Here is a 26,110-nt window from a genome sequence, read left to right as displayed (position 1 = left end):
CATAATTGAATCCAAATAAAATATTATGCACAAATTATTGATTTACTAAATATTCAGAATAAGTTATAAGAGAGGATCTTTCACAATTTGTCAAATTGTGTCCTAAAACAGAAACAACTAGAATTCTTCACCTCTGGGGCATTCCTGTGTCAGATGAAGTCTTGCTTAAAAATAAATAATACATTATTTTATGATGATAAATAAATACTCATTATAGAAAACAAAGAATTCACATAGGTATACAGTACAAAAATATAAATCACCTTTACAGTAATCTGCTGGGCAAAAAGAAATATTTTTTCTTCCCATCTTTAGTTCATGGTTGAGGCTGCTATAACACAACATGACCCCAACCCATTAGTTTGCCTCTTGGTAAGTGCAAAGCCAATAAGTACAATCAGAAAACAAAGGAGTGGAGAAGGGTTTATTATTTGCAGCAAATAGAGCACTGGAGTGAATTTGCAAAGCAGAATTCTTCCCAAAGAAAGAGAATAAGGGGATTTTAATGGGGAAGCTTATACATATTCATATAAGGAAGACTCTTCATCATCTTGAGAGATAGATACACACCTAAGCATCACAGTTTTAGATCATAACCATACGTTCAAAAGAAGGATGGTAGGCAGATTCTTGAGCACAGTACTTAGCCCTTTTAAGTTTCTTCAAAGAATCTAAATAAAAAGAAAAACAATTTTGAAACTAGAACAGTGGTACACACCGGTAATCATCCCAGCCACTTGAAGCACAGAGACTGGAGAATCACAGGTTCAAGGTCAGACTGAGTAACTCAGGCTGTCTCTAAATAAATAGATAGGGGATGTGGCTTGGTGGTACACTGTACCTAGATTCAATCCCCAGTACCAAAAAATAAAAATAAAATAAAATACAAACTATTTTTTTTAAAAGATGTTAACAATTTTTAAAAGGTGACAGCTTTTTCTCTGTTTAAAAAAAGAAAGTCTTCCCTTAAAAGTGCCTGCCTTGCCTTGTGGCTAACAAAAAAGTCAAATTAACAAAAGAAATATTATAAATTTATTTAATGTAACTTCTGAATATGAGAGCTTTCATATGAAAATGAAGATGCTCCCCCAAACAGGTAAACTTTTGTGCATTTTGTACAGAGTTTGATGAATAGAGACTAGAGAAGTATGACTGAATAAAAAGTATAACCTGAAGATAATATCCTGGGGAAGGAAACTGTTAGCAAGACCTGTTATCAGCCTCTTCTCTGCAGCTATAGATTTTCAGAGAGAAGGATGTTTCATTCCTTTGAGTACAGGAGGCACCTCTCAAGTGAGTATCTTATTATGGAAAAGAACTTATGCATGCACCAGTCACAGACATTTAGGAAAATAGATACATATTTAATAGAAAATGAGGACAATATGCAGACAGAGACATTGTTGGGGTAAAGCAAGCAATAAGCCATCAAGGGAGAATATGAGCTTTAAGGGAGAATATGAGCTATCTCCAGTACCTGGCTGGTGTGGGATATTAATATTTACAGAGGGACAGTTACTACAGGCTGAACTGGGTAGGGGAGGGGGTCGGGGCAGAGTTACACAATTCACACCAGCTTTCCCTATGGGTGCTCTCAGGTTACTTTTGCAGACAAGGGCATGGATCAAAGGCAGGGGTCAAGGTTGCTTATTTGATACTAAGTATCTTGTCCTTTATTCCCAAATTCCTATCTCATTGAGACCTGCTTCAAAGAAAGTCAGAGAATCCTTCCTACATTTCATGGACTGATAAAAGGGAGAAGGACATGGAAAGGCCAGAGAAACTTTCCTGCTCGTGTGTTTCGCTTAAATTTCAAGGTGTCATATATTGTAGTAGAGTGTCCTGAACCCTATAAAATTAATATTTAAAGACAGTGCTGTTTAATATTGATGTATTTCCTTCCTTTTTTCCCTGTAAGGTACACTGACTGACAAGAACATAGATAATTTCAGCTGATTTATGGATAGCCCAGCATAAATATTAGGTAATGTATATGTGTTGAGGGGAACCAGGATACCTGTTCTTTGGCACATGGATTGTTTTGAAATAAAGGCCATTAAGAATCAGAAGACACAGCAAAAGCTTTAAATACAAGGCACAAGTTTTCCTTTTGTATAGCAAATTCATATTTATAAAGAAAATTTTTATTTATGGACATATCTCCCCTTTTGAACCAAGAAGAGAATGACATTTAACAGCTCTCATGGAAGGAGATGGCAACATCTTAGATCTGCATTAACAAGTCCTACTCAGCAGCCCTCATACCATCCTCTTCTTGGTCCCTTTCTTACAATGTGCCTCACATGCCTTGAATCCCAAAACTCCCATTCCATCATCCTAAAATATTACATAAGACCAAATTCTAAACACCACTCTGATCCATTCATTTCTGGGTACTCCTGTGTGCTATTTGTGCAAGGCACAAATCAATAATCTTCTGTTTCTCTCTTGTTCATTTGTATTTGGCTTGTCTTATTTATATGGTCCCAATTGGAGAAATTAAGATAGATAGAGGAAGTGATTTTTTCCTTCCCTATTATGTGTCTGTGTTTCTTGCTCTAATTATTTACGAAATTAGGTCTAAACTTTTTTTTTCTTTTGAAAATTTAAACATGAATTATCAGAGAACTGAATAGTGACAGCCAAGTAATAAAATCATTGACACCTTTTGTTTTTAACCTTGTTATATGCAAGGCTTTAGGGAATTTATTGCATAAGCTCTGGAGATAGTCATGGTAATATATCTCTACTGGAAAACTTTCTCTGGGCACCATGTAGGCCACACATCTTCTATGAAAACCAGTAAACATCTCATGCTGATACAATTTATACTTTTGTTCACAAATTGAGAATGCAGCATAAGTTACTTCCACTGAAATATGAAGGATTTGTTTCTAGATTAATTCTACCATAATGCTAACTTGAATGTCTAATAATGACTCCTTATTTGTATACTTTTAATAGCCATAATAGGCCTCTGAGATAGGTACGTAAGAATCTAATTCTCAGTTTTTAAAGGCTGAATTAAAATTTTAATTGGAAAATAAATGACTTTCTAAATTAAATGTCATCTTTGGACAAAGTGAACATGAGTTAGCCCCATATATTTACAGTCCCTCTCTTGCTGGGTTCCATTCACCATAGTAGAAAATTAATAGGAAATATAAAGACCCATGAAGATTATTGGTAATAAATGAGAAGACAATAAAAATTAATAAGTTAAAGCCAAACAAAACAACAACAACAATAACAACAAAATAATAATAAAAAACAACTTAGGAAATAGAAGAAGAAGAGGAGGGATAAATGATTAATTAAATAATAATAAATGTAAAACCCTTGCTACCAGTGATTAAAAAGTAAGCTTGTTTGTTCTTAATATCTCTAAAGAGTCTGAGAATTTAAGATTATCCAGTATAACAAAGTTGGAGGTTGAGTGCATGACTATATAGAAGTACCAAGTCAAATCCAGACCTAATTACTTGCTAAACATAGCCCCTTATGACATGCTCTGAGTTGGAGAATTCAGGTATAAAGAGACTAAGTTAAGGAAACTAAGTCAGAGAGAATATATCTAAATTCTGCTAATTAGTGGAACCCTTAAAGATACAAATATTTTATATTATTTTATAATGAAGTCAGCAAGTTTTCCCAAAATGCCATGAACTAGTAAATCTAATCACATTCTAATGTTTCATTTTAAATGCAATGATAAAGCTGAGAATTAGTAGACATTTGATAAAAACAGCTTATTTGAGAAAGAATAAAATAAATAGTAAAAAAGAATTCCAAAGAGACAAGCCAGGTGCACAAGAAACTTCATAGATACCTACATTTAGCATCCTCCAGAGGATAAGAGAATAGTTTATACAGACATCAGCAAAGCATAGGATGGTATGGAGGAACTCAATCAGTAAGTCATAAATAGCTTTTGGAAACAAGGGAGACAGCCTAAACAATAACACTAACAAAAGTAACATAACTTTAGAAGATTTGAAAAAATTTAAAAAGGAATATCTTTGAAGCAAAATGTGATCTTCTGTAACAGCTACCAGATTGTACCTAGAGATAAATTTAAAATTCAGAAAATATTTCTTCAACCTTTGTTCATCTTTCTTTATATTAGTTAACTTTAGATTTCGTTGTTAACCTAATTTTCCAAGCCCATTGCTCTATATTTAATCAGTAACCAAATCTCATTAGTTATATCTAAAAATTAATTTCTGAATCTGATTCTTCTTCCTCCTGTACACTGGTGACTTTTATCTAATGCTCCTGTTCTCTCTTGCCAATACCATCGTGAAAGCCCTGTTATTATGTGTCTGCATTTTGGTGTAATATTTATTTCTCTTGCTTCTAGTATTTCCTTTCTAAAGACTTAATTATACTGTGACAATTCAAACTATTTTCTTCTCCATTTTTCCTGATACAAAACAGTGAAATTATTAGACTAGTTTAGAAGGTCCTTGTTTGCCGGACTGAACTCACACTCTCAGCTTCATCCCCAGACACACACAAGCATTCAAACCCGAGTTACAGTAAAATTTCAGTATTTCGTACATAATTATGACCGTTAATTCCTTCATTCATCCATTGCTTTAATTGCAAGTGCTATATGCTTTTATGGGTTTCGAGTTTCTCTTCTATATCTTGACACTCCCACTTACACTTAATCCATAGCTAAAATATCAACCATTCTGTAAAACAAAATTTGTTATGAGATAAAGATTTCTGAAACCATGTTTACTTTAGCCTAGGTGGACTAAAAGTTTTGGGTAATAATGGGCAAACGTTCCTGAAACTTTTCTGTTAGCATTGAAATAGAAGCTTCAATTTACTTGGAGAGAGTCATGTTTTTAAATTGGCATTTTAAATGTTTTTACAAGCAAATAGAATGAGTTGTCACTATTCTACAAAAAAAAAAAAAGAATTTGTAGGGGATGTGAATGGCTGATTCAAAAACCATAAACTCATCTAAACTTTACTAATTTATGTTTCAGAAACTAGGTCAGTTCATTTTATTTTGTTTTTGCAATCTATTATGAACAATTATATTTTGGGTACATGGAATAGAGAGGAATTGAGGAAAATAAACATACAATTTAGTAGTAATTTTATGAAGACTTTGGCATAACTACCTGTAGGAGTCTAAAAATATACAAGAACTATGGGGATGGGTTTGTGGCTCAGTGGTAGAACACTTGCCTGGCATGTGTGAGCACTGGGTTTGATTTTCAGCACCACATAAAAATAAATAAATAAAGGTCCATTGACAACTGAAAAAAATATTTTAAAAAAATATATGAAGAACTATATAGTAGTGTAGGTTTTATAGGTAGAAACCCAGCAAATAACAAAGCTTGGTTTTAAGAAATATATATTAGGGAACTCTAGAGAAATAGAACCAATATTCTGTGTATATATTTATTCATAGGGGAGATTTATTATAAATATTGGCTTACCCAATTATGGAGACTAAGAAGTCCTCTGATATGCCTTCTACAAGCTGGAGTATGAGGGAAGTTTGTAGTGTCAGAGTCCAAAAGCCTGAGATGGACAATTGATGGTGTAACTTTTAATCTGAGGCCTAAATTTAAGGAATTGATGGGTAGAGGGCTACTGAAGCAATTCTGTGAGTCCAAGGACTGAAAAATCAGGGGTTCTGCTGTCCAAGGCAAAATTTAGGACATAGTCTTGACAATAAAGAAAGTCAGATTCTTCAGAAATCAGCACTCCTTATCCAAAGAAACTTCTAATTATACATATAAATATTAAATAATTTTCAAATGATTTTACAACAGTATAATGATGCTTAAAATTTTTTCATGCAAATTACCCCAAATTCTTCCATACTAGTCTTTGTTTCCCTCCCTAGTATGCACTGACAAACTGATTTTATTGGGAGAAAGTTAAATGCTAGCAAGAATGTTAACTTTTTTTTTTTAAACTGTGATGAAAAAGTATTTTCCAGAAATAGTGGAAAAAGAGAGTTGGCAGTAATTCTTACTGGCTCCTTGTCACTTTGGAGACAGTATATATATCTTTACTATGGACAAAAGTGAAAGATTTAAGGTCAATGCTGGGAAATTTTTAAGCAGAATACAAATTAGATTGCTCTAAGATGAAAAAAAAACCCACTATTTTGTAATCAGTTATTTTTTCAGAGTTTTTTTTCTCACACTCACGTATTTTTTATCATTCCTCCTTCAGTCTTCCCTTCATCCCCTCAACCCTAGATATCTTTACACACAAAAAGATAATATTAACAGAAAAAGCTATAAAAACTTAGTTATAATTCAAATGTAAAAAGTCAAGACTTTGGTGAATTTTAAATTTAAATTATTGAAAATATTTTAAAAATTATTAGCAGACAATCAACCTGAAATATGGAAGGATATCAACGCCTGCAGGGAGAAACAGGACTAAGCATTTATTTACCTGGGAAAGACACTATAGGATTCCATAGGAGTCGGTTTTAGTGAATTGCTAAAGTGTGAGTTTGAGAAAATATGGTGTGACAGCCTGGGGGTGTAGACACCAGCAGGTTCAGACTCTTTTGTGAGCTTTTTCACTAGTGTCCCCTGAAGCGACTCACAGGAGAGATTGGATAGAATCCAGAGGGAAAAAAAAAATCCTTGCAGAGCTGACTGGAGAAGAAAATTACAACAGGAACTTCTAGAATTCAGTCAACCTATATCTGCTGTATTATAGAGAAAAAGACAGTCTACAAAACGAAAAGCAAAAAACATGACTGTTGTGCCACTGTTGGAAATCTACTGCAGGAGCAGGAATGGAAGAAAAGAGTGGGAGGTTCAGTATTACACAGGTGAGGGACAGAGATGCAAGCTAGTTTTGACAGTGTAGTTAGAGGAAGGCATGCACATTCCTCAAAGCCAAACCCTCAGACACAGGGGAATGGAACCTTCCTAAGACAGTCTGAATTAGAACATTAAAAAAAAAAATGCTATCCTCCAACTCCACTCATTTCCAGGCCAAAAAGTTTAAAGTCAAAATAACAGTTGAATGCAGCCCAGGATACTGCATCACACCAATTCTCTCAGGAAAGTAGGTATTGAGGAAAACTCTGCAAGGTAACCCATATTCTTAACTGAAACTGTTAGTGGAGGAATATGAAGCCTGTGATAAATTTTTAAAAAAAAAGAAAAGAAAAGAAGAAAGAAAACTTGCTATTAACAGACTTCAAGTTTCTGGTTCACAGTTTCATTAACACACAACCCCACAATTGCTGAATGGCATTGATGTTGACATTGCTATATTAATATTTTATTATTACACAAACCCACATTAAGCATGAACATGTCTTTGTTTGGGAAAGAAATACATACTCATGTCTAAGTGCAAAAGGATATCTATATTTACCTTAATATCTGCTATCCTATACACCATGTCCATCATTCAAATAAAAAGTTACAAGGCATTACAAAAAAAGCAAGAAAAAACACAACTTGAAGAAACAAAGATAACATCAGAACTAGATTCAGAAATGCCACATATGTTGGAGTCAACACAGGAAATTTAAAATAACTATACTTAATGTGTTTATGGCTCTAACAGAAAATGTGTATAACGCTCAAATGAGATAGATAATTTCAGCAGAGAAATCAGAACAATAAGAAATGACCAAATGGAAATGCTAGGGGAAAAAAAGTAAACAGTGAGAGAGATGATGAATGCTTTGATGTCTGATCAGTAGCCTCAACATCACCAAAGAAAGAATTGGTGAATTCTGTAAGGTCAGGTAGCAGCGACCAAAGGGAGGCAGATTTAAAAAGGCCACTGAACGAGGCTTTATTGAGATTTCACTCTTGGGCTCCACTGGACTGGAATTTTTATTGGGCTTAGGTAAGGAAGGGAGGGTTTGGGACTGGAAATGGGTTTTTTAGAGTCCCTTGTCCCACTGGAGTTGGGGGTTGGGGGGGAGCTGGCTTAGATCCAGGATTGACCAGGAGACCCCGCTGATTGAAAGGCAGTTCCATCAGTGCCTTATTGGTGTTTCTTTTGGGTTGCTTGGTGCCTTGTTCCTTAGTCACCTCCATCATCTGTCAAATTCCAAAGGTCAGTAGCAATTAACCAAACTGAAAACAGAGCAAAACATCTGAACCTACATAAAAATATCAAGTGATCTTAACACTTGACACTTAACGCTAAGCATTACTATAATTCAGTGAGGGTAGGGAGACAATGTGATAGAAAAAGCTTAAAGAAGTAATGGCTAAGACATCTCTAAAATTAATGACAGACACTAAACCATAAAGTAGCTTACAGGACCATCAAGCAGGACAAAATAAAATAACAGACGTCTCATTTTTATGCATATCATATTTCAACTTCTTAAAATGGAAGACAAAGAGAAAATCTTGAAGACAGAAGAAAAAACATTACCTACAAAGAAACTCAGGATGCGAATTACAGAAGTCTGATCAGAAAATAAATAAGGATTGAACATGTAGAGAGCTTGCCTAGCATGTACAAGGCCCTGGGTTCAATCCCCAATACTAAAAGCAAATAAACTGTCAATCAGAATGATAAAATATTCATTTTTAAAAAAGTAAGAGAAATTAAGACTTTCAGACAAACAAAAGTCAGAATTTATTGTTGGTAGAGCTAATTAATCTACAAGGTATGAGAAAGAAAGTTATTATTTTACTTATGAAAAAGATAATACAAATTTGGAGAAATTGTAATAGCCTATTTTAAGTCTTACTAAATACTACAATAATCCAGATAGAAATACATACCTAAGAGAGATACATTGATCAGTGGAATAGAACAGAGCCTAGTAACAGATTCCCACACATAGACAACTAACTTGTCAAAGCTGCTGGTAAAATTCAACTAAAAATTGATAGTCTCTTCAACAAATGGTGTTGGAATAATTGTACTTCCACATGCAAATATGAACTTTGACACATTTTTAAATTAACTCAAAGTGAATTATAGACTTAAATTTAAAATGCAAAATTATATAATTTCTAGTAAAAGTAGTAGAAAATATAATGATCTTGGGTTTCACAATAAGTTTTTATTTTTTTTTATTTTTGATGTGACATCAAAAGCATGATCTATAAAAGGAAAAGAAATGGTAATTATTGCACTTAAGACATTTGTGATAAAAAAGCAAGCCCAAGTTTGGGGAAAAATTATCCATATATTAAATATGTGATATGAACTTTTTATCTAGGCAAGATAAGTCTTGGGTTTTCCTAACCACATAGAATTTTTAAAGACCAAACATTTCTCAACTTTTGGCCTGATTCTCGTTGATATTCATTGCCTCTAAAAAGCTGTTCTTGGCAATGTTGTCTAGTTTTATATTTGCTTTCTGCAAAAAAGAATTACCCACCTTCCTCTCTTAACCATTATTGGAAGTTTTTCCTTTTTAAACCTAATGGAAGTTGATTTTAATTAACCAAGGGGAAAGCCTAAGTTTGGTGCTACCATATCTTTAGTACTTGTACAAAGTTTCCCAAGGTTTTTTTTTTTTTTTCCTTTTTTTTAATAGACTGGGGGAAGTTTCCTTTTTAGAACTCAGCAATCTACATTTTACTTATATTGTATTATTTGCAGGTTTGTTTGATTCATGGTATGTAGCACTGGATTGACATTTAATTTTAGTGGAACAGAATCCTGGAAACACTTAAATAACTATGTTAAAAAGTCAAAGGGAAAGCATGAACCTATTAATAGTACAAATTCCTAGAGAATATACTATGATGGTTAATTTTGGTCAAACATTATTCTGGATGTTTTTGTGAAATTTTTTGGATGTGAATTATATTTAGAAGTAAGAAGTCTTCTGTAATATGTTATTTTTTTTTCCATCTGTTGAAGGCCTGAATACAAAAAGAGACTGACCTCCCCTAAGTAAATTCTCTAGCAAATGCCTTTCATCAGAAGCCTTGGCTCTCCTTGGTTCTGTAGCCGACTGCCTTTAGACATGAACTGCTACTCAGTTCCCTGAGTTCCAGCATCCCCCATAGATTTTGCTGTTTCCAAGCTTCACAATCATGAGCCATGTCCCTTCAGTCTTTCCCCCAACACCCTCTCTCTTTCTCTCCCCCTCCCCCCCCTCACACACACACACACACACACACACACACCCCAACACGAACACATATACTCTGTTTCTCTGGAGAACCACGCTTAATACATACATACATAAATCATGAAATATGTAATTTTTTTGTTTTGTTGTTTATTTTTGTATTTTTGTTATTTTATGAGAACTATTTTGAAGGTAGAACTCAGGAGACTAAAGTTGAGTCATGCTAAGACATGGTACACACAAAGACTAATTTGGTTTTAACTTAATATTGTATCATTTCCTGTTTCTGTCAACTCCCATTATTTCTCTACTCCAACTACTACATATTCACTGTGTAATATTAGGGGCCTATATAGGGAAAGAGAACAGGACCCTCAGAATGGCTTGTGTTTTCAAAAAAGTAGATGGAAGTAGAGAACATATGAACTCCTGTAATATCTGATATATTACATCAACAGTGCTCAAAAGAAGATGTTGAATGACTTTAAGGAATTTTAGAGTTTTGGAGGATTTAAGCAACATAAATTAATACAGCATAAGACTGGTAGCAAAACTGAGATTAATTTTTTTATTTTAGTTTTTTTTTTTTTTTCTTTCTCTGCTGGGTAAGTTTTCTGCCACTGGGCTATATCCCTGGACCAATGTTAAAACTTTGATCTATCCTTTTAATAATGCTCACAGAATTTGAAACATGAGTAGAGTCAATAAATCTTAATGATGTGAATTTAAATAATCAGTAATAAAAGTAAAAATTTAATTAGATATTTGAAACTATATTGTGTATCTGAGAACTCAAGAAAAACAAAATTCAGTCTACATGACTTTTTTATTGTTTTTAATCATAAATGACCAAATAATCCATGAATGTTGCTAATTTCATTTCATTTTTAAGTCAAGTTTAAGTACAGTTTTTAGCAATGATAGGGCAAAGAATAGCCAGTTGATATAATTTTTTCATTGTCTGATTTCTTATCAATAAGATGAAATATATTGACCTTCCCCAAACTTCAACTAACCATTTAAGCTTATTTGGTATTTTTTCCCAATAACCTTACCACAGACTGTATAAAATTATCTGACATTCCAATAAGAATTACTAATAGTTATGGGCAACACTGAAACCAACTAGCAGGGGCAGGGGGAGGTGGGGGCTGGGGTTGTGGCTCAGCAATAGAGCACTCATCAAGCACATGTGAGGCCCTGGGTTTGATCCACAGCACCACATAAAAAATAAATAAATAAATAAAATAAAGGTATTGTGTCCAACTACAACTAAAAAAATTATATTTAAAAAAAAATAGCTTACTGCCTCCTTTCCTTGGTGTACTTGCACTCTTCGGTGTTCTAGACAAAGTCATTATATTTTATCTTTATAAAAGAAAATGATTGTAAGGTAAGAAAAAGTAATTTCCTATCTGTGAATTCAGCATTCTTCCCAAACTTCTCTGTATTCTGTAATTCCTGTAGCATTTTCAGAATACTGAACTTTGCAGAATCTTTTGGTTATATTCATGATTTCTTCAAAAAATAAGGCAGTGATTTACTATTTTGATATAATCACAAGAAACTCTCAGGAATATGACTTCTTAATATTTTTTGTAACACTAATCTTGTGGTAATCAGATTTCATTTTAGAAGTATAAAATCAAAAGCATCACATATTTGTCATGATTACTCAATGCATTTTTATTTGTTTGTTTACTTGTTTATTTAGATATTATCTACCTGGTCAGGGTATTAGCTTAAGGAAGGCAAGAAGAATTGAATTTGCATTATGTGGTATCACGTACAATGAGAAATTAATCTTTCAGTTAATTGTAATTTTTAGACCTAAGAAAAGGTTTTTAATATTCCCTTGGAATGAAGAGAAAAAGAATATCCACCTTTCACTATCTTTCATCTACAAAATAGAAGTTGGTAACTTTTCTGAAGTAAAGAAAGTAAGAGCTCACTTACAAGCAGGGTAAAGATGGAATGAGTGTCTTCACTGAAAGGAGGATAAATAGAGATTTAGAAGTCCATCTAAGGGAACACACCACGTAGCCTGCTATTATGCAGGCTTGGGAATTTAGTGCTAAAATAGAATACTATACTGCACCTGAGTACTGTACTGAGAGAAGGGTAGTTGCTGACCTCCCCTGCCCAGTGCCCATGGATCCTGAGGCATCAGTGCCTCCACAGGTTTAGTTACAAATAAGCAGGAAAGTAACCTGGTGTGTACCCTCTGCTGCCTGCAGTGAAGTTCCATGCAGGAAAAGAGAATCCTGTGGCTGCTTTAACTACATGTAGTTCATTCATAGAAAGGAAACAAATAGAACAAATACATACCCAAGGAGATAATCACGACAGTAAGCTACCTGCCATATCTTGTGCCTACTACTTGTTGCAGTGTTAACATAGGGACAGTTTTAAAATAATGAATTAAAAAATGATTTTAAAAAGCATTTTTCTTCTACTCTTTCTGAATGGGTAAGAGTGGGTCTTTACCTGAGTAAGATATGCATGTGAATTCTTTTTTTTTTTTTTTTTTTTTTTTTTAAAGAGAGAGAGACAGAGAGAGAACTTTTTAATATTTATTTTTTTTAGTTATCAGCGGACACAACATCTTTGTTTGTATGTGGTGCTGAGGATCGAACCCGGGCCGCACGCATGCCAGGCCAGCGCGCTACCACTTGAGCCACATCCCCAGCCCTGAATTCTTTGTAATATAAATTCATCAGACTATAGCAAGGATATAAGGAAAATCTATTCTATCCAAAGATTAATATAACACATGCTAGATAGCATGTTTTTTTTTAAAAAAAAAAGCCAGAGCTGGGGATACAGCTCAGTTAGTAGAGTTCTTGCCTCACATGTAAAAGACCCTGGATTCAATTCCCAGCACACAAAACAAACAAACAAACAAACAAACAAAAAAAACCACATATTTTTAATTTTTGTTATATTTCTAACAAAATGTGATGTTTGAATATATTTTTCATCCACACTAGCACAGGAACTCAAAGGGAATCTTGTTATAACAGATAAAAACAATTGCAAGTCAAATGCAGGAAGGAACTTTTCAAGATGCAGTGACACTTTCAGAGGACATGTGCATTAATTGTAGGGACAGACCATCCTTCATGCCCCTAGCACTCTGAAGTCTTACATAAACACAGTGAGCATTCTGACTAGTTAAGACTCATGGGATATTTTTTTTCTCGAAAATCAATCAATCAATCCAGACCATTAAAGTGGCTTCTTTCAAAGAAATAATAACACATCTCAATTTTGTACTAAAATGCCATTAAATAACAACAAAAACATGCTTAGTGGGAGGATTATTGACAAGGTCAATGATTAAGTAAGAAGGATTAGATATTCAGAGCTTGAATAAATCAGTGAATTATATGTTGCATTTCAGAAAAAAATTAATTCCAATTCTAGGCACTGAAAATGTGTATCTGTAATGAACATGTGGATGAGACATCGTGTTGTGCTCTATAAGGAAATAGAAATTCAAAATCTTCACCATCACTATCCACATGTTTTCAGATTGAGGGCAGCACACATGGCACATGCCCATGTTTGTATAATCCCTTCTTTTTATGTTGCCTCCTTACATATAGGTATAGGTACATCTGCCTCCAGTTTATCATTGAACCTTGAAAATCATGTTAGTATTTATGCTTTAAATCTACATTCTCTATTGACATTCACTTTTTCAAGATTTTAAGTTTCCAGTGGCATATCAGTCCATACTTAAATTGATACATACTAGTGATGAATTTATATCCTTTAATTCTAGTGTATTCATAGGATTATATAATGCTTTCTAAAAGCAGATTTAACATGCACATTCCTAGTTTAAATCATCAAATATTGCAACTCAATCTTTATTATTATTCAAAATATACATTAATAGTTCTGAAATGCTGTTTGTATGTTTTATAGAGATATGATAATGCTTCCATGTCTTTATCCATAAATTTATGAAAGAGAGAGGAGGGAAAAAGGAAAATAAGGAAATGAGCATGTTGGTAAACAGATCAGGTATCAAGAAATCACTGCAAAAACCTTGGAACCATAAAGCAGTAAGATGACTTTTATTTTTATTAAGAAAATATAATAAAACACTCAAGTATCTTTCCCTCTTTGTCTCTCACACACATATATACACAGTTCTGAATATGAATCTTTCCATAATAATTTAAATCAATACAGACTTTAATGAAATGTTGGTGTAATTCCTGGCTGCTAGTTTTACATGCACATGATTTCTAAGCTGCTGTTGTGAGACATAAAAGATCAAATAGTATGGTAAAGACAGATTTTTGAAAACATCAGGACAGGGCATTAACTATGAAGCCCTAGAATTCTGATAAAAATATGCCCAGAGTCCCCAACCCAATTAAACACATTTAAGGAAATGGGGTATTTCAGATTAGTTTCCCAGAGATGCTGACAGTTCCCTTCAAGAAATTAATCAAATTCAGCTGAACTGCATCACGCTAGACACAGCATCTCTTTCTCCTAGCCCAATAGACTGAAGGCATTGTGTTGATGCATTAAAATCTTCTTGAATAAACTCTTTTATTTATCTTCCCTCTGTAATTCCTAACCTTGTCAACAAGCAAAGTAATTTTGTTAGGATGAAGAATGAATCACGTTTTGTAACAGATGTCTTCAACCTCAGGTGTGCTTACTCGTGAAGAATACAAAGACTTTCCAGAGACTATGTGGCACTGTTAGTATCATAAGAACTGTGTTCCGGATCTTTGACTTCTCAATGTGTTTCTGTCTAAAACTGATTGGATCGAGAGTTCTGAAGTTCAGATTTATCAAAGGTTCTGATACTTCTTTGCCATCCTTATACTTTGCTCAATTGTCTTTGTTTCAAGTTGCTAAAGAAAGGCAAACTAATTAACCTTCCAGAGTCCTATCTATGGCCCCATCCATATTCTTGGGCACAAACCAAAAGGACAATGAAAAAGTACATAGATCTTGAGGAAGGGTATATTGGCAGCAAAGACACCTGACCTTACCTAAAAAAGTAACAAATGAGAATCAATAACAAGGTCACCACAGAGCAGCCTGTACTGTATCTGCTAACCTGTCTACTGATGTGACCCATCCATACATTCATATCTCTCTCTCTCTCTCTCTCTCTCTCTCTATCTCTCATCCATCATCTGTATCAGAATTTGAGTTTAGAAGTGAGATATCATGGACTACTATTATCAGGATTATTTTGATGTGAAAGCCACTATGAAATGTCAAATGTAATGAAATCAGACTTTTGCTGAGAGAAAGTAAACTCATTTGGCTGTCATTTGACCAGAAGAAATGCCAGGTCAAATGGATTTGATATAACTATTTTTCATAAATTGAATGAACTAAATATATAGAGCCTCTCATGGACTTATGCTTAGAGCTTTAGCTTGGAAAAGAACTTACACATTTAGTTAGATCCTCTTCTTTAGCAGACAAGAAAACTTAGGACAGTAGAGAAGTCAACTGTTTACACGTAGGGTGCTAGCAGAGTCTGAACGTAAGCTTTGGACTCCAGAATCCAATATTATTCTTTCCATTGCATCAAGATCCCCCTTTTTATAAAGAAAGCTTGTTATCTACCTAAAAATCTATATGCTAAAAATTCAATAAATGGATAGCAAAACAACATAGAGCTGTAGCACATAAACATGACTAGAAATTATTGTGTTAATATAAATGAAGGATACATAGTCCTATGAAATCCAATAATTAATGAAAGCAGTCATTATTAGATGTCTTCTTGTTGACTTTTAGGATTTCCCATATATTTAGTTACTATATTACAAAGTAGGAACAATGTAACAAGTTTTGTCTTAAAATCTTACATATTTATATTTGAGAACCACTTTATTAAAAATAAAAATCCACCTACATGCTGTATTACAAAGTAGAAACAGTATAATAAGTTGCACCTTAAAATCTTACATATTTATATTTGAGAACCATCATGTTAAAAATAAAAATCCGCATACAGATTCAAGTCTGTACATATGTGTTCTCTTGCTATCATTATTGGTTACATTAATTGAGTTCTTGTTGAAAATTTTCATTGTTATTGGGATACTATCAGAAGCTCTATATGGCATTTTAGTTTCATGATTTGTTGATCACATTAGCACAGAGGTCTGAATTTCTGCTACCCAAGTCAACCCATTGCTTTATTAACTTACTTTCTGTTTAAAGCTGCACATTTTCCCCCAAACTCAACAGACTCATTGTTTTTACATTTTTGTTGTTGTTGTTGTAGATGGACACAACATTTTAATTTTATTTATTTACCTTATGTGGTGCTGAGGATCAAACTCAGTGCCTCACTCGTTTGAGGCAAGCACTCCATCACTGAGCCACAACCCCAGCCCTCAACAGATCGATTTTTAACAAAAGAAGTTAAGTCTTCTTTAATTAGGATACACCATAGATTATCCTGTATTTTTCTGTCATGGTCTGTCTTAATTAAAATTATATTTGACTTAATAAAACAATCCCCTGAAAATGCTTACATAGAATTAAAATACATGGCTGAATTTAAGCTGATTCTATACAGATATCAGTATAACTTGCTCTTTATAGCAAAAGTTTTGAAGTCAAACTTTTGGCTTGAGTCCGGGTTCAGCTGTTGGTTAGCTGCCTGACATTAGGCAAGTTGAGTACCTCTCCAAGCTACAGTTTCCTCACCTATAAAAGTGGAGAAAATGATTATAACACGCTCATGTATTTGTTTTGAGGAGTAGATGAGAGAGTTTATACAGTTTAACAATATTTCTGGGCTATGAATAAGCATTCTCTAAATATTCTTTATGATCATTATTGATTTATTTTTCAATCTATCAAAGACAAAATGTTTTATTTCATAAAAATCAGTGAAAGGCTCACATTTTCTCCTGTCTTCTCTAAAGATACAGCTCATCTTGATTTATTTTCTGAATTACAATTAGTTTAAAACTTCCCAATTTGCATGTAACATACTACTCTATGTTTAATTTTTAAGCATAAGCTGTGTGGCCCTAACTAGAATATAAGTTCCCTGAGGCTAGGATCCAAAGTGCTAAATATTTAGTAGCCAATTAACATAAATTCATTGATTTACTGGTTAAACATTAAAATGGATACGAAAGTTAGTTTTTTAATGACAAAATGTGTCATTTCTTTTGATATAATCTTATCACAACTGTAAAAAGGAAAAATATACAAGGGCAGATGATGAGAAATAAGATGCCAGTAAAACAGTTTTGGAATTTGCAAATAAGATCCTAAAAAAAAAACAAAACAACAAAAAAAACAACCAACCAAACAAACAAAAAAAACCACCAGACTGAGAAGTCAGAGGAAAAGTGAAATTATTCATCAGTAAAGAAAGCTCATAAGCAAGACTACATGGGAACTCCAAAGAGGCTCAAGCATTTGAAACACAAAATATATATGAAGAGAGAGTAATACCTGAAAACAATATTGTTTAAAAGCTTATAGAACAAAAAGTTTGATTTATACTTTTTATAAGAAGCAGAAATGAAATATAAGAAGTGAAATGTAATTAAAATATCATTCAATTATAGATAAAATTTACATGTTGAGATTGCTGATAAATGTTATAACCAAAATCCTAACATAGTAATAGTATATTTCTTTCTTTCTTTCTTTCTTTCTTTCTTTCTTTCTTTCTTTCTTTCTTTCTTTCTTTCTTTCTTTCTTTCTTTCTTTCTTTTTTCTTCCTTCCTTCCTTTCTTTTTCTTTAGTAGATTTAAATAATAGCATAAATAAAAGCATTTGGGTATAATGTGTTAGAGGTGTGGTAACTAAATTCTAGCTTTGCCTTTTAGAAAGAAAATAATAATACTTGAAAATTAAGTTGAACAAATGTTTACATAATTATATTATTTAAAAATATTGAGAAGGTACAACTGAAAAAGTGGATACCTTGAGAAATGAAAATATGGAATGGTAGCGTTAGTACAGAGATTTTTTTTTTAATGTTTAGAAAGTGTAGAGACTATTGGCTTTCAAAATTTTCTGCAAACACAACCTTAGATGTATGTGTGTGTGATATCTGTACCTATATATCTGTATTTATATTGATTTGGATATGAGGTGTCCCCCAAAGCTCATGTGTGAGACAATACAAGAATGTTCAGAGGTGAAACAACTAGATTATGAAAGCGGTAACCCATCCTAGTCAATTGGTTAACTCATTTGATGGTTTAATAATGTGATTGGATTTATGGTGGGGTGACTGTAGGCAGATAGGGCATAACTGGAGAAAGTAGGTCACTGCGGGGGCCATGCCTTTGTGGTTTATGTTTTGCCCTGGGAAGCAGAGATCTCTTTTAATTTCATGGGTGTCATGAACTAATTCTCTTTCCTATGCCATGCCCTTCCGCCATGAATTTCTGCCTCACTGCATGCCAAGAGCTATGTATTCACCACCGTGCACTAAACCCCTGAAACTATGAGCCAAAATAAACTTTCCTTCCTCTAAGTTGTTCTTGTCAAGTATTTTGGTCATAGCATTGAAAAGCTGACTAAAAGAGTATATCAAACTCTAATAAACATCGGCGAAAATATTATGATGATAAATAAATTATGAGCTCTGTCAGTGCTGCGATGGGCAAAAGGTGCGACTTATGCAGTTGAGGGGGAAAAAATAAAGAATGTCCACGCGCTGCTGCCCTTTTCAATGCTTTATTCATTCAAATCACTCAATACAATTTCACTCTATATATTTTTAATCAAGAAATGACAATCCTTAATGCTAGGCACTGCAATAGACATAATCACTTCACAGCAAACAATTCTAGATTAATTAATCCTAAGCACTGCAAACACATTTAATCATGACAGGCTAATGACAGACATTCCCTCTAGGTGCTAAGTTCAGGCATCAGATCAGAAGTCCCAAGCCTTAGGCTTTCAGTCTGGCAGATGCACACTCATTCACAGACTGTGGTGATCAGATCAGCAACCAAGGCAGGTTTCTCCTGGGATGGAGCTGATGGCTGGCTGAGGAGGAGATCCTAGGGAGAAGTTGTGGCTCTCACCCGGGTCAAGATGTGGCTGTAGAGTTTGAGACAGGTGAGAACAATGCAGAGGTTCAGGCAGAAGAGAAGAGTTGGATGTCAGTCCAGGTCCTCTTCAGGCTCTCAGGCTTCTGTGCATCAGTGTCAGCTGGTTGAATATCTGTTCATTTGTTCTATTATTTATACTAAATTTGGGGGCTTTTGACCCCCCTTTCAATCCTTATCAGCTACCACTGGATTTCTCAGTGACATCATTTACCCTGGGGTTAAAACATCTGGTCTGGTGGTCCCCACCCTGATCTTTTAGCCTTTCCCTCTTATCAGGGGAGGACAGCCTGCCAGAGGCTTCACTCTGAGTTTATCAGGGAGGGGAGAAGTGACTTATTTGTGCCTAAGGACCATACTGGAGGGCTCTGTTAGACATGTCTGATGAGACTGCAGCTTTCAAACTGGAGTTTTTAAAATGGAGTTGTTTAGATTCAGGCCTAAAGCCATCCTCTAGTCAGGAAGAGCTGAAAACATGTCTAGAAAAAAACAGTTTTCAGGGGCTGAGGTTGTGGCTTAGTGGTGGAGCACTTGCCTGGCATGTGTGAGAATCTGGGTTCGATCCTCAGCACTGCATATAAATAAACCAACCATTTTTCATACAAGTGGGGTTTAGAAAGGACATCTTTCAACATAGTTCTGCACTTGAGCCACACTATGGATATTGCCATGTGACACCATTGAAATCCATCTATCCTAGATTCTGATGTTTAAACCAGACATATACATTGAGGTAGGTGGATAAATGCCACATAAAATTCGTAATTGTTTTGTCTTCTGACATTATTTTTTTCTTAATATTTCTACTTAGGAAAGTTTTCCACTAACTACATTTCTTTTTTCATGCCTAAGGAAAGTTACTTTTCCTCCACAATATTCCACACTAGAGAAGAGCAGTAGCCTTTAACTGCAGCACATATGTTTGAAGACGAAACGTTGAATTCTAAGGGTTTTATGTAGACCTGCAGCATGCTGTTTGCTAGAAATTGAGAGTCTGGTAAGTGAGTCTTTCAACATTTCAGAGCTAACTTCCTTTTGCCTAAAACAAAATGGCTTTTCACTTCTCACTACGACACATTGTTCATTGCAAACTAAAATTTTTTGTCTACCTATTTCAAACTGCCTCTAGCAGAGGAGTTAACAAAGTTATTGAACTTTTAAAGTAATATGGAATTCAGTGATTTTGCAGCCTCTCCCATGGGGTTATTTTCTGGAGTATCTATTTCTGTCTGGAAAAGAAAGGGAAATAGGAATGTGAGTAACAATATGTAGGAAAGAATATAAAGACACATAAAGAAGAAATAAAGTGACAGGCAATTTTATGGCCTATAAAGTTAAGGTAACAGGAGAAAAAAAATGCTAAATTTTCACATCCTAGGAGTTATGAGTTCTCATTATTAGTTACTAGTATCATCCCTGAACCTGATAAAATAATTGAAGGAAGACTGTGGAATGGAGAATTTGTTAGTAAAGATGGAACTGAGTAGTAGAATTTATTTAAGTCTTTATCAAAGGCTTGGAACTAGAAGATCATTAATTTTCATCATTACACTGAGTTTCCTCACATTTTATCTAGAATCATTAATACAGTGTGCAACACGTGTCTTCTCATAATGTAGACCTCTGTGTATTTATTGATCTACCTTTTCATATACCCATTTTACTTAACCCGGGAGAAGAATGTAGGTAGACAGAATCAGATAGTAGAAGACATTTTGTTACTAGGGGTAGGGGATACCTTTATTCTCAAGTCAGGGCACCCAGAGAGACTGGGATACAGTTTTCTTCTATTGCTCAAATTAACTTTGATTGTTTTATCTTTATTTTTTTCAGTTCCTTAGGAATATATAGTAAGCTATGAAAATAAAACTGAAAGAGGACAAAACTGGCCATCATTAGTTTCATTCCCAACCCCAAAATACCTCTTAAAGCTTCTTGGTTGCCTCATTGACAGCTTTTCTGTTTGTCTCTTTTGGAACCTGGAACATATGAAAGATGTAACAAACTAAATGGACTAACAAAAAGTAGTAAAGCCACATGTGTGTTCTGGATTCAATCCTCAACACCACATAAATGTAAAATAAAGATATTGTGTCCACATAAAACTAAAAAATAAATATATTTTTTAAAAAAGGCAAACATGCTTTAAAAAAAGTTTTCAGTCTTGTTTATTACATACCTCAAGTGCAATTCTTAAATTCAGACCTATAATTGGTAACTTGTACATTAATAGAATTTTATTTGGAAATATTACTGTTGATTTAACTGTTTATACTGAGAATGGAAGTGAAATAAATGCTCACAGAATCATTATCAAAAAGATAATTAAGGGTTTCCTTAATTTCAGGACACAAGAGAGACCAAGAATAGAAGAAACAATATAGACATATATATGCTACTAATTCTGGAAGTAAAATTTAAGAAATTAGTTCAATTTATTGTTTTCGAATTTGAAATATGTTACTAGAGCTAGTAACTATAGTGCAATTAAATTCCATTTGAACAATTTCCCTTCCTATTTTAAACACATCAAATGGATAGACAAAAAAATGAAAAATAAAAAAGACAATCAACTTGTAATGTTGGAGCAAATGTCCTTGCAAGGGAAATCTTCAGATGCTATAAACAAAAAATAGAAAGATGGAGTGATGCACAGAAGAAAGATCAATATCGCAACAGCTAGTGTTCTAACAGCTCATGTTCTAACATGAGGCTTTAGGCCTCATGCTCAGAGGTACCTGGGACTGTCACCTTGCCTATAAGTAAGATGTGAGAACAGCTCAAACTTTATGACTTACTTTATGACTTACTATAAAACCATTAGGTTGTGCTGACCTATGAGTGGAACAGACTCTGCCTTTGGATATCACAATCCTGAGACAATGGTATGAACAGGTGCTGGGCCAAATATTTGCAGTACTAATGTAATGAAAGAAACCTAGTTGAACATCCATAAAAAATGGTCTGAACTCAGTGGATTGTATGGCACACTGGCCAAGGAAGCACAAAACTTATCGTATACAGAAACCTCCATAACTCAGGGAATGTGTGGATCACAGAAATGATGAAGAAACCGAAGGTCTGCATTGATTTATTCTAACCCTCAAAAATACTTTAAGACACATAGGATTAAATAGTTAAAAAATCATTACATATTTCTGAAGGAACTGTTAAAAGATTTAATTGGCAAAAAGGAAAATAAAGCAGGTAGGACTGAATGAAGAAAGGAAGATTATAAAACTTACAGAAAAATTTAAATAACTATTTCACATCAATATTAAGTGAAATCACTAATGTAAGGGATCATAATATGTTAGAAATAAAACATTGATATATAATAATAAAAACCTGGAATATGTAAGAGGGAGTTTAGGACAAATGCCAAGGTTGTTTTTGCAGAGAATAGGAAAAAAAAGAAAGGCAGAGGAAATGATTATATTTACAAATTGCTGGCAAAATATAGTTATTTATTTTAGTCAGAATTACTTATGTTAGGTGCTGCTATAGACAAACCCAGCAATATAAATGGCTTAATAATAAGAATTTATTTCTAACTCATGCAAATCTGATGGGAGTCAGGCAGCTCTCTCCCATCTTGAATCTATGCTATGTGAAACACATGCCCTGCAAGGTTCTTGCTGTAGGGAGAAGAGGCACACTGGCTCCTAATAGCTTCATCTTGAATCAGTCACTTCTCATTGCCCACCAGCTATTGGCTTCTGATGGTTCCAATATAATGACAAGGGAAAACAAATATGTACACAAAGGATATTTGTGAGCCATAAAGTACATGTATACAAATATTTACTAAATAGAAATAGATTGCTCAGCATCCACACTAATAGAGGATACATTTAAATAAAGAAAACGTAATAAGTTCAACCTGGGGAAGAAATGTAGCAGAGCCAAGGGAAATTATGTTAAATGAAAGTTACAAAATCAGGCTGTATAACTAAGCCCAAACATGTCAGAAATCCCAATAAATTTAAATATATTAAACTCTCGCATCCATGGCCAAAGAATTTAACTCAAAATATCGATCTGTTTGTTTCTTGCTAGGGACACAGCTAAAATATAATAATGCAATCATTGAAAATGAATCTATAAAAATGAATTATAATAAATTAAAGTTAACGTAATATTTTAAATATTTGAATACTAGAATATAAAATGAGAATAATAAAGGAAGGATTGACATCTCTTAATGATCAGTCATAAATACATAATAATCATGACTTTATGTGTAAACAATAAAGTAACGCTGAGATTTGTGAAATAAAATTTGAGAGAACTTTAAGCAAAAAATGATAAATCCAAATCACAGTGATATTTAAAAATATATTTCTTACAATGATATAGATCAAAAGAAAATTTTGGTACAGATGTAGAAAATAATATAAAGGAGTACAAATTGGAATGACACAAACAGGCTATTTGAGAACCAAACTATTAGGAAAGACTGATAGGAATATACAGGGGTTTCTACCTAAACTCAAATAACTCAGCTCTCTAAATGGCCCCTGGCAATAGCACCCAAGGGCTCACTTGCGAGGTGATTTGAGATCCTTTTCCAAAGCAAGTCTCTTCTTTGGATTACAGATTACTTATCTACACTGGCTGCCAGCCCGAGAGGATAGCAAAAATTTCCAGTAGCTATGAAGGCTCCTTACTCTCCCAATCATGGAGGGATATCCAGGTGTTTTGTGTCTCTTATTTTGCTGTTGTCCCAAGCCTCTGAATCTTACAAGGTACCAGTCTATGTCTCATTTATTTCCAGTGTCACTCTCCTCCAAATGCAGCCAGACACCTTACTTGTTCTCCTTTGAGTGCTGCTTTTCAGTCATCTTACATCCTAGAAAAAGCCAATAAAGAAAAAAAAAATGCAGACTTTAACTTGCATGTAATTAAATAGGGAAAGCACCTGCTGTGGTTTGAATGTTTCTCCCCTCCCAAACTCAGGCTGAAATTGAATTTTCATTATAACAATATTAGCAAGTGGGACCTTTAAGAGGCGATTAGGTCTGTATTCATACTGGATTAATGCTGTGATCCTGGGAGTGGATTCTTATAAAAGGCATAGTCCCCCTACCCCTTTCTCTCTCTGTGTGTAGTGTGTGTGTGTGTTGGTCTGTCTCTCTCCTCTCATCCTCTCTTTGCCTTTCTTTCATGGGATGGTGCAGCAAGAAGTCTGCACCAGATGCTAGTCCTCAGTCTTCAATTTCACATCCTTCATTAATGTGAGTCAGAAATTATCCAGTTAGTAATATTTTGTCACAGCAGCACAAAACAGACAGCACCTAATACAGAATATTTGCAAATGCATAAGATAATATTATACTCTGTAATTTTGAAAATGAACATGGCTATCGATAATGAAAAAATAAATCCGATAAAAAAGATAATAAGCATTAATCTTTTCAAAATCCTTCAGAAACAGAGTAAAATTATGGCATTTGCTAGTAAATGGTTGGAATTGGAGAATATCATGCTAAGTGAAATAAGTCAATCCTACAAAACCAAAGGTGGAATGTTTTCTCTAATATGCAGATGCTAATTCATAACAAGGTGGGGGACACTAGGGAAGAATAGGGTTACCTTAGATTAGGTAGACTAAAGTGATGGGAGAGGAGGGGATGTGGGGATAGCAAGGATAGTAGAATGAAACAGACATTATTGCTGTATGTATATATGTGACTACATGACCAATATGATTCTGCAACATGTAAACTCAGAAAACTGAGAAATTATATCCCATCTATGTTTGATATATCAAAGTGCATAAATGCATTCTACTGTCATGTATAACTAATTAAAACCAATTAAAAAAATTTAAAAAAATCCTTCAGAAACACACTGTTTTTTTTTTTACAATTGACTTTCTCTCTCTTGAAGTATAATTGATAAATGAAAATATTTATATTTAAGACATACAATGTGATGTTTTGATGTATATACTCATTATGAAAAATTACCATAATCAAACTAAGATATCTTTAACCTTGCCTAATTACTTTTTTTCATGTGAAAATACTTGATAACTACTTTTTTAGTACATTTCAGGCCTATATATAATCCATTAGGATTAACGATAGTCATAGAAGGTGTACTGTCGCGACCCCTCGCCGGCAAGGGAAAACACGACACAGGATTCTTCTTTCAGCAGTTTATTCAGGCCTTGAGTCATGTATCATCTTCTAGCACCCGCCGCTCGACACGCCCAAGCACAGCTTAATAAAGCCCCCCGCATCCCAGTCCTAAGCCGCCACGTGGATCTCTCTCATAGGGTGGTAAGGGATTGCGCGCCAACTCTCCATAAAAGGAGTTGTTTATTACAGGCCACAGTGGAAGCCGGCGCCATCTTCTAATGGCGGCCACGGTCTATAAGAATGGCTTACCACAGTTCCCCCTTCTATTTTATAAAACAATGCAGGCGAAAGTAGAGGTCCTATCCCACTATGCAGAAGTGGCTGCAATGTATGGTTCAGTCCCAAGGAGGCGCCTTCCCCAGACCTGATCCCATATCAGCCGACGCCTTTTTTCGTAGGGCGGGGCATGGATGTCAAACCCGCATGCAATAGGACATGCTTTCCTTGAGGTCCGTTGAGGGATCACTCAAGTGCAGTGCCTTGCCTCGCATCCTGCATCGTGACGACGGCGAGAAGTAGGATAACACAGGTAGCCTGGTAATAATGACAAAATTTAAGTTGGCAACACAATCCCTAAGCCCCAGAGGAAGGTACAGAGTCTGTAGCTGAGAAGAAAGACCAGTCCTGAAACCCATCTGCGTGCAATGGTAACAAGACCTGCAGAGTGCAAGGGCTATTCAGCACTGGGAGAGAATAAAGGAAGAGGACATGCCAATCCCAGTGCAATGTGAAACTAGCATGGGGTGCAATGGCCCTGCCCAGAAATCACTGTTTAAGATGTGCAAGCCAGATTTGTGGAGAAATGCCAT

This window comes from Marmota marmota, unplaced genomic scaffold (genome assembly GCF_001458135.2).
Source record: "Marmota marmota marmota unplaced genomic scaffold, marMar, whole genome shotgun sequence".
Taxonomy (NCBI): domain Eukaryota; kingdom Metazoa; phylum Chordata; class Mammalia; order Rodentia; family Sciuridae; genus Marmota; species Marmota marmota.
Note: the sequence above shows the minus strand (reverse complement) of the source record.